This window comes from Podarcis liolepis, assembly GCF_965112155.1.
Source record: "Podarcis liolepis genome assembly, chromosome: 2".
In the NCBI taxonomy this organism is placed as follows: domain Eukaryota; kingdom Metazoa; phylum Chordata; class Lepidosauria; order Squamata; family Lacertidae; genus Podarcis; species Podarcis liolepis.
Genome location: NC_139555.1, coordinates 20,048,493 through 20,064,207, shown reverse-complemented (window position 1 = coordinate 20,064,207; position 15,715 = coordinate 20,048,493). Strand labels below are relative to the sequence as shown.

General features: G+C 49.5%; 1 protein-coding gene across 6 annotated transcripts in view; it reads right to left on the bottom strand.

The window, feature by feature from the left end:
• RAB11FIP4 (RAB11 family interacting protein 4) overlaps positions 1-15,715 on the bottom strand; it is a 219,313-nt gene that overhangs the window by 73,915 nt on the left and 129,683 nt on the right. Inside the window, exon 1 of one of the 6 annotated variants that reach the window (XM_083490046.1) lies at positions 9,892-9,913. The exons of the other annotated variants lie outside the window; for them this stretch is intronic. The gene's annotated coding sequence lies outside the window, so the exon portion shown is untranslated. Of the gene's footprint in view, positions 1-9,891; positions 9,914-15,715 lie in introns of those variants that run through there. 6 annotated transcript variants of the gene reach the window in all.

Below are 15,715 nucleotides of genomic sequence, written 5' to 3'. Positions count from 1 at the left end.
CCATGCATTAAAAAAAGAAGAAGTGTAAATAACAGAGGGTGGTTACATATCATAAAAGGCTGCCTTTTAGTGATAAATGCCAACAATACAGTGGTACCTCGGGTTAAGTACTTAATTCATTCCGGAGGTCCGTAATTAACCTGAAACTGTTCTTAACCTGAAGCACCACTTTCGCTAATGGGGCCTCCCACTGCTGCCACATGATTTCTGTTCTCATCCTGAAGCAAAGTTCTTAACCTGAAGCACTATTTCTGGGTTAGCGGAGTCTGTAACTTGAAGCGTATGTAACCTGAAGCGTATGTAACCCGAGGTACCACTGTAATTGCAAAAACACTCACTCAAGATGTTTGTCACGATGATCAGTGTAATTGTGTCAGCATCGCCCTAGAGCCAGTGCACCAACTGGACTCTTGCACCTCAACCCCAACTGGGCTAGGCGAGCTGGGTAGCACCGCCAGAGACCTCCTTTTCCCACAGGAACAGGTCACAGTGCTGTGGACTCACAGCTTAGAGCTGAGAGCACCGGATTCACTGTCTCAATAATACAGTCTTTGCGCAGCAGAGTCTTGCAGAGTCTTGCAGAGTATAAACCACTCGGAGAGCAGCTCTGTAGAATATCTTCCTTTTATTCTGTAACTACAACTATGATACAAAGCTATATACAGAGCTGAATATTCTAAGCATAAATCAATGCTACACTGAGAGTCTGCAGCTGCTCTTAGCAGCAATCTTATCTCTAGGATCTCTAACACTCTCACTTTCTCCGATACACTGACTGACTGACTCTCTCTCTCACACACAGATATGTTGCTGGGCAGAATAAGTAGATAGGCAGGACACGCCTCCTTCTCTCTGGAGAGTCAGCAAAGACCATCAGGAGATGACCAGGAGATTCTTGGGTATGGGAGGGGTGAAATCTCCTCAAATTGTTCCATTGCAAAGGGGGACAGAGCTTTTGTACCTTTAACAGTTACGATAGGAGAAGAGACTGTCTTAAACACAAAAAAATCCCCTGCACAATAAAGTGGAATTGTGTCTTGCAAGTATGTCCTGCAATAATAACACACAAGATTTTTGTCATTGGGTGCATCTGTTTCCCCTGTACTTTGATTAACAAGCTGCAATGGGCCGAAAAATGTTTTATGATTACTCACAAAAGACAACTTGGCATAGCCCTGATATTTCCTTACCACAAGGACAATTCATTGAAAGGAACCCAGGAACCCCCTGGGGTGCTAACTTGAATAAAATGTTGGGGGGTGGGGGAGGTAAGCCCTGCCCTACATAATCGATCAGAAGACGTGATGAATACTCTTTCTTTCTTTGGCGATCACTCATAGCTGAGTAAGATCGTCTTCCATAAAAACGGTTTTAACAATGGGTCTGTAAGTGACTGTGGAGGCAAGTTCTGGATCCACATGTTCTCCCACAGTGGGGACATTGGTTTCCGGGCGGGAGTTGATCACGGTGTGGATTTGCCAAGCGTGCCTTCCTCTTAGCATGTTTCTCCCTTGCATTCTGAGTTTGAGTGGCTTCACAGCCCATGATAGCCTTGGTCAAGGCTGTTCTTCAGTTGGAGCACTCGTAGGCAAGTGTTTCCCAAATGTTGGTGTTTATACTATGTTTTTTAAAACTTTGCCTTAAGACAGTCTTTAAACCTCTTTTGTTGACCACCAGCATTACTCTTTCTATTCTTAAGTTCAGAATACAGTGGTACCTCGGGTTACATGCGCTTCAGGTTACATACACTTCAGGTTACAGACTCTGCTAACCCAGAAATAGTACCTCTGGTTAAGAACTTTGCTTCAGGATGAGAACAGAAATCGGGCTCCAGCGGTGCGGCAGCAGCAGGAGGCCCCATTAGCTAAAGTGGTGCTTCAGGTTAAGAACAGTTTCAGGTTAAGAACAGGCCTCTGGAATGAATTAAGTACAGTGGTGCCCCGCAAGATGAATGCCTCGCAAGGCGGAAAACTCGCTAGACAAAAGAGTTTTCCGTTTTGGAGGTGCTTCGCAAAACGAATTTCCTATGGGCTTGCTTCGCAAGACGACAATGTCTTGTGAGTTCCTGCTGGTTTTTTCCCCTTCCCCCCTTTTTCTAAGCCGCTTATCAGCTGATCCGATCAGCAGATAAGCCGCTAAAAGCCGCTAAAAGCCGCTAAAAGCGCTAATCCGCTAATCCGTCAATGGGCTTGCTTCGCAAGACGAAAAAACCGCTAGACGAAGAGAATCACAGAATGGATTCTTTTCGTCTTGCAAGGCACCACTGTACTTAACCCGAGGTACCACTGTACAGTAGTTGCTTTGGAAGACGATAATCAGGCATCTGCACAACACGACCAGTCTAACGAAGTTGATGCTGAAGAATCGTTGCTTGGACCCTGGTGATCTTTGCTTCTTCCAGTACACTGGCATTATTTTGCCTGTATTCCCAGGTGATGTGTAAAATCTTTTGGAGACACCATTGATGGAATCTTTCGAGGAGTTGGAGATGACGTTTATAAGTGGTCCATGTTTCACAAGCATCCAGTAAGGTTGGTAGTACAATAGCTTTGTAAACAAGCATTTTGGTTTCCCTGCGATGCATACACACCAAAAGCAATGCCTATCAACTTTGCCCCCCCCCCATCAAATATTTTATCAGGGGTCCTAAAAGCACCTCTGCCCCTAGGAGCTGGCTCCTATGCTCAACCCATTAGTCCTGGCTTTGCCATGGGGGCAGTAAGTATGTAGCAAGTCATGCAGAAGGTGCAAGAATTGTTGCTCCCTGGCTGATTTCCCAACTAACCCACTCAACACACCGTCATAACACTTATGATTTGGCACCCCCATCAGTGAAAGCAGCCTTTTACTTCAAAAGTCTGATTTTTATTAGCCCTTGAGCACAAAATGCTATGGCATTTCTCCCCTCCGTTTTAAACTCTAGGACAAAATAAATAAATAAAATGCCCACGTTTAAATGGAAAACCATGTGCTGACTCTATAAACTGCAGAGGGTGTGTGCCTGTGCACATTTAAGTGGAGAGGTTTGTCCTTCACTAAATCTAGAAGCCACAGAGATGACCACTTCCTGATGATTAGGCAATGGGCTTCCTTTACTCGTAAGTAGTGATCTCCAGTGTAGGAGCAGGCAGACAAGGAGGGAGGGAGAAGCAAACAAGCGCTGCCCTCTGGAGACATTTTTTTTCCAAGCTGAAACAATCAACGGCCTAATTAGGTGGTGTTATCACTGGAGAAAGGAAAAAGGGGCAGGGAAAGAAATAGAGGAAACAGAGGGTGGAGAGAGAGAGAGAGGGAGAGGGAGAGGGAGAGACCTACCTATTCATCAGACTAGTTCCAATTGGAGTTAGCTAAGGGCAGGGAGTTGTTTAGCAGGCATGAGTGTGCTCACTGAGGCGTGGAGGCCAAGGAAAAGAAAGAGAGCTTGCCGGATCAAATAATCCCTCTCGGAACATATTTTGGAAGGCTAAAGCCAAGGGGGTCTGGTGGATAAAGTTGAAGCTCTAAAGCAAGGCCCTCCAGATGTTGTTGGGCTACAACTCCCATCAGCCCCAGCCAACATGGCCAACTGTCAGGGAAGAGCCAATGGAGATAAGCACAGGGAAATTCAGGGAGAATGAAAGGAAGTACTTCGCATAGTGCAGGGCTCAGCAAACCTTTTCAGCAGGGGGCCAGTCCACTGTCCCTCAGACCTTGTGGGGGCCGGACTATATTTTGAAAAAAAAGAACAACGAATTCCTATGCCCCACAAATAACCCAGAGATGCATTTTAAATAAAAGGACACATTCTACTCATGTAGATCCAGGGCACAGTCCTTCAATGGCTGCGCTCGTTTCTCTCCGGTCGGGGACAGAGGGTGGCGCTTGGGGGGGAATTGTCATCGCGCCACTCCTTGGTGTGTGGAGTGCCTCAGGGTGCGATACTCTCCCCGATGCTTTTTAACATCTTTATGCGCCCCCTCGCCCAGCTTGTCCGGAGTTTTGGGCTGGGTTGCCATCAGTATGCCGATGACACTCAACTCTATCTGTTGATGGATGGCCATCTTGACTCAGCCCCAGATACACTGACCAGATGTCTGGAAGCTGTGGCTGGATGGTTACGTGGGAGCCGGTTGAAGTTAAACCCTTCGAAGACAGAGGTCCTCTGGCTGGGACGGAGCGATATGGGATTGAGGGGGCAACTCCCGTCTCTTGCGGGGGTGCAATTAGTGCCAGCATCGTCCGTGAAGAGTTTGGGTGTAATCTTCGATACCTCCCTCTCTATGGAGGCGCAGATTACAGCTATAACAAAGGCGGCATTTTTTCATCTCCGCCAAGCTAAGCAGTTGGCTCCTTATCTCTCTCGCCCTGACCTAGCCACTGTGATCCACGCGACGGTCACCTCCAGACTGGATTATTGTAACTCGCTCTACGTGGGGCTGCCCTTGAGACTGACCCAGAAACTCCAGCGGGTGCAGAATGCCATGGCGAGACTCCTTACGGGGTCTTCGCTGCGAGATCATATCCATCCGGTGCTGTACCAGCTGCACTGGCTCCCGGTGGAGTACAGGATCAGGTTTAAGGTGCTGGTTTTAACCTTTAAAGCCCTATACAGCCTAGGACCCTCGTACCTACGGGACCGCCTCTCCTGGTATGTCCCACAGAGAAATTTACGGTCTGCAAATAAAAACACCCTAAAGATCCCAGGCCTCAGAGAGGTTAGGCTGGCCTCAACTAGAGCCAGGGCCTTCTCGGCCGCGGCTCCAATCTGGTGGAACGCTCTGTCACAAGAGACTAGGGCCCTGCAGGACCTGACATCCTTCCGCAGGGCCTGCAAGACAGAGCTGTTCCACCAGGCTTTTTGTCAGGGCGCAGCCTGACCCCCTCCTCTGGCAATCTGCACAAAATTTTGCTTGATGGTTGCCATTAATTTGATTTTAATTTGATTTAATTTAATTAATATTATAATGAATGTTTTAGAATGTTGAACTATTTTGATTGTTGTTAGCCGCCCTGAGCCCAGCTTCGGCTGGGGAGGGCGGGATATAAATAAAATTTATTATTATTATTATTATTATTATTATTATTATTATTATTATTATTATTATTTAAAAACATGCTGATTCCCAGACCGTCTGCAGGCCGGATTTAGAAGGCGATTGGGCCGGCCCCGGCCCCCGGGCCTTAATTTGCCTACCCATGACATAGCGCATTGATTTATTCCTTTGTGGTGCTTCCCTTCTTTCCCCACCCACTGGAATATAATTTGGCCAACTGCAAATGGGATGGCTGTCCATCTCCTATACTGCTGCATTCTGATATTGTACATTATTTGATGCTTTTGTGGTTTATACAGTGGTACCCCGCAAGACGAATGCCTCGCAAGACGGAAAACCCGCAAGACGAAAGGGTTTTCTGTTTTGGAGGCGCTTCGCAAGACGAATTTCCCTATGGGCTTGCATCGCAAGACGAAAGCCCATAGGGAAATGCTGGCGGTCGGGAGCAAAGACTTTCGCCCACAGCCGGCCTTCAGAAGAGGACCTCTTCTGAAGGCCGGCGGGGGGCAAAAGTCTTTGCTCCCCCCCGCCTGCCTTCCCCCCGCCTGCCCCGGGCGATCTTAAAATGCTGGCGGGCGGGAGCGAAGCGTTCGCTGCCGACCCCCAGCATTTTAAAATCTCCCCGTGTCCCGGGAAGGTTTTAAAATGCTGGGGGTCGGGAGCGAAGCGCTGCCGACCCCCAGCATTTTAAAATCTTCCCCAGCCGCCCCACTTCGGAAAGCTGTTCCGAAGTGGGGAGGGGGGGGCGGGGACACCTGCCCCAGCCGCCCCACTTCGGAAAGCTGTTCCGAAGTGGGGAGGGGGGGCGGGGACACCTGCCCCAGCCGCCCCACTTCGGAAAGCTGTTCCGAAGTGGGGCGGGGTGGCGGGGACACCTGCCCCAGCCGCCCCACTTCGGAAAGCTGTTCCGAAGTGGGGCGGGGGGGCGGGGACACCTGCCCCAGCCGCCCCACTTCGGAAAGCTGTTCCGAAGTGGGGCGGGGGGGCGGGGGGGCAGGGACACCTGCCCCAGCCGCCCCACTTCGGAAAGCTGTTCCAAAGTGGGGCGGGGGGGCGGGGACACCTGCCCCAGGCGCCCCACTTCGGAAAGCTGTTCCGAAGTGGGGCGGGGGGGCGGGGACACCTGCCCCAGCCGCCCCACTTCGGAAAGCTGTTCCGAAGTGGGGCGGGGAGGGGCGGGGACACCTGCCCCAGCCGCCCCACTTCGGAAAGCTGTTCCGAAGTGGGGCGGGGAGGGGCGGGGACACCTGCCCCAGCCGCCCCACTTCGGAAAGCTGTTCCGAAGTGGGGCGGGGAGGGGCGGGGACACCTGCCCCAGCCGCCCCACTTCGGAAAGCTGTTCCGAAGTGGGGCGGGGGGGGCGGGGACACCTGCCCCAGCCGCCCCACTTCGGAAAGCTGTTCCGAAGTGGGGAGGGGGGGCGGGGACACCTGCCCCAGCCGCCCCACTTCGGAAAGCTGTTCCGAAGTGGGGAGGGGGGGCGGGGACACCTGCCCCAGCCGCCCCACTTCGGAAAGCTGTTCCGAAGTGGGGCGGGGGGGGGCGGGGACACCTGCCCCAGCCGCCCCACTTCGGAAAGCTGTTCCGAAGTGGGGAGGGGGGGCGGGGACACCTGCCCCAGCCGCCCCACTTCGGAAAGCTGTTCCGAAGTGGGGAGGGGGGGCGGGGACACCTGCCCCAGCCGCCCCACTTCGGAAAGCTGTTCCGAAGTGGGGAGGGGGGGCGGGGACACCTGCCCCAGCCGCCCCACTTCGGAAAGCTGTTCCGAAGTGGGGCGGGGGGCGGGGACACCTGCCCCAGCCGCCCCACTTCGGAAAGCTGTTCCGAAGTGGGGCGGGGGGCGGGGACACCTGCCCCAGCCGCCCCACTTCGGAAAGCTGTTCCGAAGTGGGGCGGGCGGGGACACCTGCCCCAGCCGCCCCACTTCGGAAAGCTGTTCCGAAGTGGGGAGGGGGGGCGGGGACACCTGCCCCAGCCGCCCCACTTCGGAAAGCTGTTCCGAAGTGGGGAGGGGGGGCGGGGACACCTGCCCCAGCCGCCCCACTTCGGAAAGCTGTTCCGAAGTGGGGAGGGGGGGGCGGGGACACCTGCCCCAGCCGCCCCACTTCGGAAAGCTGTTCCGAAGTGGGGAGGGGGGGCGGGGACACCTGCCCCAGCCGCCCCACTTCGGAAAGCTGTTCCGAAGTGGGGAGGGGGGCGGGGACACCTGCCCCAGCCGCCCCACTTCGGAAAGCTGTTCCGAAGTGGGGAGGGGGGGCGGGGACACCTTCTGAAGGTGGGCAGGGGGTGAAAGTCTTTGTCCCCCCTGCCTGCCTTCCCAGGGGCTTTTAAATTGCCCCGGACAGCGGAGAAGTCCTCCGCTGTCCGGGGCGATTTTAAAATGCCGCCCGCCAGCATTTTAAGATCGCCCCGGACAGCGGAGAAGTCCTCCGCTGTCCCAGGGTTTTTTAAAATGCTGGGGGTGGGAAGAAAAGCCCTTGTCCCCCCCCCCTCCCAGCCTTCAGAAGAGGTCCGGGGACAGACTGTCCCCGGACCTGGCCTGAAGGTGGTTTCCCTAGGAACGCATTAATTGATTTTCAATGCATTCCTATGGGAAACCGTGCATCGCAAGACGAAAAACCCGCAAGACGAAGAGAATTGCGGAACGAATTAATTTCGTCTTGCGAGGCACCACTGTATATCTATATATCATCTATCTATCTATCTATCTATCTATCTATCTATCTATCATCACCTATCTATTGTTGTAAAAGGTAAAGGTAAAGGAGCCCTGGATGGTTAAGTCCAGTCAAAGGCGCCTATGGGGTTGCAGCGTTCATCTTGCTTTCAGGCCGAGGGAATTGGCATTTGTCCACAGACAGCTTTCCAGGTGATGTGACCAGCATGACTAAACCACTTTTGGCTCAACGGAACACTGACGGAAACCAGAGCACGTGGAAACGCCATTTACCTTCCTGCCGCAGCGGTACCTATTTATCTACTTGCACTGGTGTGCTTTCAAACTGCTAGGTTGGCAGGAGTTGGGACAGAGCAACAGGAGCTCACTCCATCGTGGGGATTTGAACCGCCAACCTTCTGATTGGCAAGCCCAAGAGGCTCAGTGGTTTAGACCACAGTGCCACCTGCAATATATATATATTGCAGTATGTATATATTTATATGCATATATTTATATGCAATATATATATATATATGTAACTACAGTGGACCAGATCCTCTCTCCCCACTCCATGGACCAATGAAAATAGGGATGTCTTAAATAATAGTGGGACATTTCAGAACCAAATAACAAACCAGGACCACTTCTGTAAAACTGGGACTGTCCCTGAAAAATAGGGACACTTGGAGGTTCTGAAATTTCTGTCTTTCTGTCTGCTTGTCTGACACGTGTGTGTGTGCGCGCACACAGACACATGCCTGAAAATACAAATGTTCAGGAGAGGCATCTCTCCACACGGAAATTGAATGATAAATTATTTCTGCATTGTTGGCCCAGTAATAGACAGTACCTAAGGTGGAAGCAAGATGTGGCATGTACAAGCCACATCACTCACCTGGATAATGTTAATATATGTTAAAATATTCCTTTCTGAAGCAGAGGAATGTGACGGAATGGGCTGGTGTAAGCCCAAGGGGGAAACAAATCTTCAGTCTCTTCACTTTTAAAAGCAGTTTAATAAGCAAGTGCCTATTTGGGTTTGGAAGCAGCACAAAATGTGCCCCTTTTTTTAGTTTGGGTTTTTTTTTTAAAAAGAAACCATGAATCTCTTCCAAAAATGTTTCAAAGCGCCATAACGGGTGGTGCAATTATCCCTCCTAATGGAGAAGTGTTGAATTGGGTGATTTTCAAAGACAAAGATGACATTTCAAATGCTAAGTCCCCTGTGGCTTTTACCAGAAATCAAATGCCATTTCTAACTTGGATATTTTTAAATATTAGGGCCCTCCTTTTATTCACCTGCCATTAAATTAACTTTTTAAAAGGATTCTCAAGAAACGTGCATACAGTGGTGCACTTAGGTCGATTTTAGACTGGACTTAGAGGTCTTATTCACCCGCTTTTAGATTGCAATGGGTATTCCTTCACGTATAGCAAAATGCCATGAAGAGTGGGGAACTAATTTTATTTATTGTATAGTGCCTTGTTTGCTTTAGAAATAATAATTATTGTTTTTAGATAATCCCTGCCCCCTCCTGAACAGATCATCAGTATCAACACCCTCTCTCCAACCAAGAGGATGTTACCAGAAAACTGGCCATTGTGTGTGTGTGTGTGTGTGTGTGTGTGTGTGTCCTGCCCCAAGAAGTCAAAACAATAACATAAATATTCTAATGGGTTATCCATCAATTATGAAAAATCAAAAGTCCTGGTGTTTGAGAAGAGATTCTTCCTGAGTAAATGAATTCCTATGCCACACAAATAACCCAGAGATGCATTTTAAATAAAAGGGCACATTCTACTCATGTAAAAACACGCTGATTCCCGGACCATCCGCGGGCCGGATTGAGAAGGCGATTGGGCCAGATCCGGCCCCTGGACCTTAGTTTGCCTACCCATGATATAGTTCTTGCACAGGCACACATCTCCATACTAAAACCTTCCTTTAAGTAGGGTTGCCATACATCCGGAATTTCGCAGACCTACCCGGAATACTGCAGAATAAAGCAGTGTCCGGGCAGAAATCGTCTATACATCTGGGAAAATCAAGAACTTTTCTATCCAGACAACCATATGTCAGGAGTGCTCTGATGGTGTTTCCTGCTTGACAGGGGGTTGGACTCGATGGCCCTTGTGGTCTCTTCCAACTCTATGATTCTATGATTCAGATTTTCACTTTTTGAAATATGGCACCCCTACCTTTAAGTGTTACTTGGGAATCATCAACCTTCCACAAGACATTCTGTTTCGCATCACAAATCTCCTCCAAACCATCTGCAAGAAGCTATTTTAGCCCAGCAAGGCTGACTCAGAAAAAGCTGTTCTTCTTTGTTGCTTTACCGTTATGTAGCATTTTTGTTCTGCCATTCCGGTCTAGAACTCACTGTCTGTCAGAAAGCTATCTAGTTGCTGAACCACAGTCCCCAATTCCTTATGGTGACTGATGTAGAAAAAAAATCTGCTCCTAGATTCTAGTTGAGTGAGCTTTCCCCAAAACCGGATGTTTGCAGGTGGAAAGTTCTGCTTCAGTTATTGGTGGCACCTGACAAATGGATAGTGTGGTTCAAGACAACACCAGATGAAGTTTACTGAAGGGTGCACACACTCAAGCGAATACTCTTTGAACATACATCCATAATCCTTTTGCACTCACAAGCAAGATAACCAGTAGTCAATGTATGGATCGTTTCCCCACTGTTTTCATGCATGTTGGTTGGAAGTACAGTGGTGCCTCGCAAGACGAAAACAATCCGTTCTGTGATTCTCTTCGTCTAGCGGTTTTTTCCTTTTGCGAAGCAAGCCCATTGGCGGATTAGCGCTATTAGCGGCTATTAGCGGCTTTTAGCGGCTTATCGGCTGATCGGATCAGCTGATAAGTGGCTTAGCGGCTTAGAAAAGGGGGGGAGGGGAAAAAACCAGCAGGAACTCGCAAGACATTGTCGTCTTGCGAAGCAAGCCCATGGGAGATTCGTTTTGCGAAGCACCTCCAAAACGGAAAACTCTTTCGTCTAGCGAGTTTTCCGTCTTGCGAGGCATTCGTCTTGCGGGGTACCACTGTATGCAGGTTCTCAGTCAAAGCAGTGGTTGTGAATACAGCAAGGTAGGTAATTCATCTGGAATAAAGGGATGTGATTCAGTGGACAAGGAAGAGAAACTTTCAGAATGCATGTCCATTGGGAACAGAGATTTGTGGCCCTCTCAGGCATATTTATTCTTCTAAAATACAATGGTACCTCGGGTTAAGAACTTCATTTGTTCCGGAGGTCCGTTCTTAACCTGAAACTGTTCTTAACCTGAGACACCACTTTAGCTAATGGGGCCTCCCGCTGCTGCCGCGCAGCCACCACGCGATTTCTGCTCTCATTCTGAAGCAAAGTTCTTAACCCGAGGTACTATTTCTAGGTTAGCAGAGTCTGTAACCTGAAGCATCTGTAACCTGAAGCGTCTGTAACCCGAGGTACCACTGTAAAGCTGAACCATAGCAGTCTCCCGTGTAGGTCTCTGACTGCTTCAGGAACAACTGGTATAACTAGGTGCCATGGCTCTGTTATAAGAAAAAAACTGCTCCTTTTCCCTTATGGGGTATCCAAGAGCCCGTATAGAGTCCTTAAGTAGGTTCCCTATCAGTAGGAGAATATAACAGAGGCCAACTAGAGAATATTGAGAAGCAAAGCAGCTAGTAAGCCTGATCTTTATTGATCTGTTGCAACAGGGTGCTCCCCTCACACGCAGGAAAGGAGGAGGAACCCAGAACAATGGTATGCACACCCTTTTATATACTTTTGAAATTGCCCACCCTGTAGCCCAAGACCACCCCCAAAGCATCCTACATACATCACAGAAAGAGGCGGTCTACAGCAGAAATCCTGTATGCCAGGATACCTGATAATGGTCACTGATTGCATTACCTGGACAGCCCGGCCATTCTTTTGTGATGGTAAATACTTTAATTCCGGAATCCAGGTCACAGGCTCACCCTATTCACACGCACATACACCCTTAAGACAGGTAAGCAAAAGACAATGGAGAGACTCTCCCATTTGCTGCCTCCTTGCAGAGAGTCAAAATGACTTCAGGTTTGGTCTCCTGTACTATTTCAGACACGTGGTTTATATACGTAATGAACATATGAATTCTAAGGTCATATATATATATATGACCTTAGAATTCCTATAACAGTGGTCTTGCAATGGGGGTGGAGGAGTGGGGAAGTCACCATAGCCTGAAGGGGTGATTTAAACTTTCAGATCTTACTTCTTTCCCCAGATTGTGATATAAAAGCATCCGGATGAATGAGAACTCCATGCACACAATAGATTTTGTTAAGCTACTGGTAAATGGCAAGCCACCTTGATCTCTCTGCGCATCTGAAGTCATTCACAATGCCACCGCTGATGTCTCCACACACAATGGATTTTCAATTTCGGATTAAGCTCGGGTGCCTTGCAAATAGTGTGAGCAAACCAACAATAGTGGATTATGGTTTTACTGACAGGGAAAACTGAATGGCATACAGAGGAGAAAATATATGAGGGCACTGCAGTCCCACCACAAAAAGGGGGAAAGCCCCCCCCTTTAAGCCAATTGCATAGCACAGGAACATATAACCGTGTTTCCCACTGGAATAAATGTTACCCGTTTCTGCAATGGCTACTGCATCCCATTTGCACATCATGTATGTCTGTTTATGAGTCTAATCCTATATAAGTCTACTCAGAAGCAAGTCCTGATGAGATCAGTGGAGTTTACTCCTGATAAATGGGTACAGGATTGAAAGCTAAATGAGTTTTATTTTTTAATCTATTCCATGGGTAGGCAAACTAAGGCCCGGGGGCCGGATCCGGCCCAATCGCCTTCTCAATCCGGCCCACGGACATTCCGGGAACCAGCGTGTTTTTACATGATTAGAATGTGCCCTTTTATTTAAAGCGCATCTCTGGGTTATATATGGGGCCTGCCTGGTGTCTTTACACGAGTAGAATGTGTCCTTTTATTTAAAATGCATCTCTGGGTTATTTGTGGAGCATAGGAATTCATTCATTATTTCCCCTTCCAAAATGTAGTCTGGCCCCCCACAAGGTCTGAGGGACAGTGGACCAGCCCCCTGCTGAAAAAGTGTGCTGAACCCTGATCTATTCTCATAATATTTCTTTCTTAAGATTCCTTGCATGCTCATGCAGGAGTTTGGGTCGCCTTGAATCAGTGGCGGAGAGCAAGCGGTTTTGTGGCTGGCGCGCATCCCGGGGTGTGGAGTATGTCCCGGGGGCGTGGCGCGCCACCCAGAGGGGCATGGTGCACATCCTGGGGTGTGTGGCACGCTTCCCGGGGCGTGGCGTGCGACTGGGGGGCGTGGCACCCAGTGCAGGGGGGCAGCTGCAATGGCATCCCACCAGGATTGGGGTGCCAGGGGCAGTGTGCTCCCCCCGCCCCCTCTTCCTTTGCCAGTGCCTTGAGTGTCTGATCCAGCACATCTGATCCACCTGCCGCACAGCAACTGGGCTGCTCCTTACCCCAACTACTTCCCAGGGACGCAGGTGGTGCTGTGGTCTAAACCACTGAGCCTCTTGGACTTGCCGATCAGAAGGTTGGCGGTTCAAATCTCCATGATGGGGTGAGCTCCTGATGCTCTGTCGCAGCTCCTGCCAACCTAGCAGTTCGAAAGCACTCCAGCGCAAGTAGATAAATAGGTACCGTTGTGGCAGGAAGGTAAATGGCATTTCCGTGCACTCTGGTTCCTGTCACAGTGTTCCCTTGTGCCAGAAGTAGTTTAGTCATGCTGGCTACATGACCGGGAAAGCTGTCTGTGGACAAACACCGGCTTCCTCGGCCTGAAAGCAAGATGAGCGGCGCAACCCCATAGTCGCCTTTGACTGGACTTAACTGTCCAGGGGTCCTTTACCTTTTCACTGCCTCATCGTCCTCATTGGGCCCACATGGATCTGACAGGGGGATGTTGTGAACAACTCAACACAACATGGCACATTTTTCCTTCCACTGTTCCTTCTCATGCTTCTGTTTTCATACTATAGCACAGTCTTTGGGAACCTCCAGGCAGAGCTCTACACTGTCATATTTTTTTATTCCTTCTCCCGCCCTATTTTAAGGTCATGTCTTACGGGGAATTTTGCATTTGTGCTTCGATACCCAAGTGTTATAATTATGTTGTTGTTTAGTTGTGTCCGACTCTTCGTGACCCATGGACCAGAGCACGCCAGGCACTCCTGCCTTCCACTGCCTCCCGCAGTTTGGTCAGACTCATGCTGGTAGCTTCAAGAACACTGTCCAACCACCTCGTCCTCTGTCGTCCCCTTCTCCTTGTGCCCTCCATCTTTCCCAACATCAGGGTCTTTTCCAGAGAGTCTTCTCTTCTCATGAGGTGGCCAAAGTATTGGAGCCTCAGCTTCAGGATCTGGCCTTCCAGTGAGCACTCAGGGCTGATTTCCTTCAGAATGGATATTTATTTATACCCCGCTTTTCCCCCGGACGGGACTCAAGGCGGCTTACAAAATACTTAGAAAGCTAGTGTCTTGAAGGGATTAAGAGGAGTGGTGAAGCATTCCCTGGTGGCGCCTGGGGTGTGGGTCCCTAGCTGTTGTTGGACTACAATTCCCATCATCCCTGACCACTGGCCTTGCTAGCTGGGGACGATGGGAGTTGTAGTCCAAAAACAGCTAGGGACCCACATTTGAGAAACACTGCTCTAACCACTAAACCACTCTGCTTCTGTATGTTCCTCACATGGATCTGTAAAACCAGGCTATTTGTTGGTCTGTTTGTAGTGGCTTGGCAAAAAATGCTGGCTAATCCATGTGATAAACCCCTATTACACCTAGCAGGTTTTCCTTCATTGGAGTAGCCTACATAATGGCTTTGAATACACCCCCCCCCATTAAGCCACTCTACCTTTCTTGAATCAGGACTTAGATGAAGAAGATGATGATGAAGCAGCCCTTATTCCACACATGGGTTAATGAATGAAGTACACAGCGAAAGTGCCAGCAAAAATTAGCATGATGGTGTTCCTCAGCGAGAGGATTACATGAACCCGCCAGCTGGCTGGTGACTAGGTGCCAATTTTGCTTTATTCGGAAACTGGTTTCTTAATAAGGAAACGAGCAACATGGCAATTTTGCAATGCTTGGAGCCGGAGGGAAACAATGTCTTGTTGACACCTTGAAATATAGATGTTGTTTTTGCCTAGCAGGATTGTGCATGTTTTAGTGCTGAATACTCAGCGGGAAACATTTCACACAGCTGATGTGGGGATCAGATTCAAGTGTCCTTTCGCAAGCAGCTGCAAAATCTGCAGGGTTTTCAAGGAGATGTGGATACAGAGGGCTCTGTTGTGGAATGGGCAGGCATGCAACAGAAAGACTATAGCCATATGGAATTGAGCGGGCCTCACTTTAACCAGTGGCTGGCAGGAACAAAACACAGACCTGGCTGTTGTCTTGTGCAGAACGATGCAACCTGGTGCTCTCTGGACGTTGGACCACAACTCCCATCCTACCTGACCATTGGCCACGCTAGCTTAGGGCTGGTGGGAGTTGGTGGAGTTCAACAACATCCGGAGGGCTTCACAGAAGAGCGGAGACCCTTTTCGGACCATCTGAAGAACAGTTATAGCCATGTGAAAATGAGAGCAGGGTTCGAATTATGAGCAGCGGGGGGAAAACAACGATAAGTGAGATAGAAGATAATTGTATGAGATAAAAGTGCAGTCGTACCTTGGCTCCCGAATGCCTTGGCTCCCGTACAAATCGGCTCCCAGACAATCGAAACCCAGAAGTGAGTGCTCCGGTTTTCGAATGATTTTTGGAAGCTGAACGTCTGGTGTGGCTTCCGATTGGCTGCAGGAGCTTCCTGCAGCCAATCGGAAGCCGTGTTTTGGTTTCTGAACATTTTGGAAGTTGAACAGACTTCCGGAACGGGTTCCATTCGACTTCCAAGGTATGACTGTATGTTGTATAAGGCAGCAGTATAATTCACACATATTTCATGGTTTTGCATAAATCTATTTTAA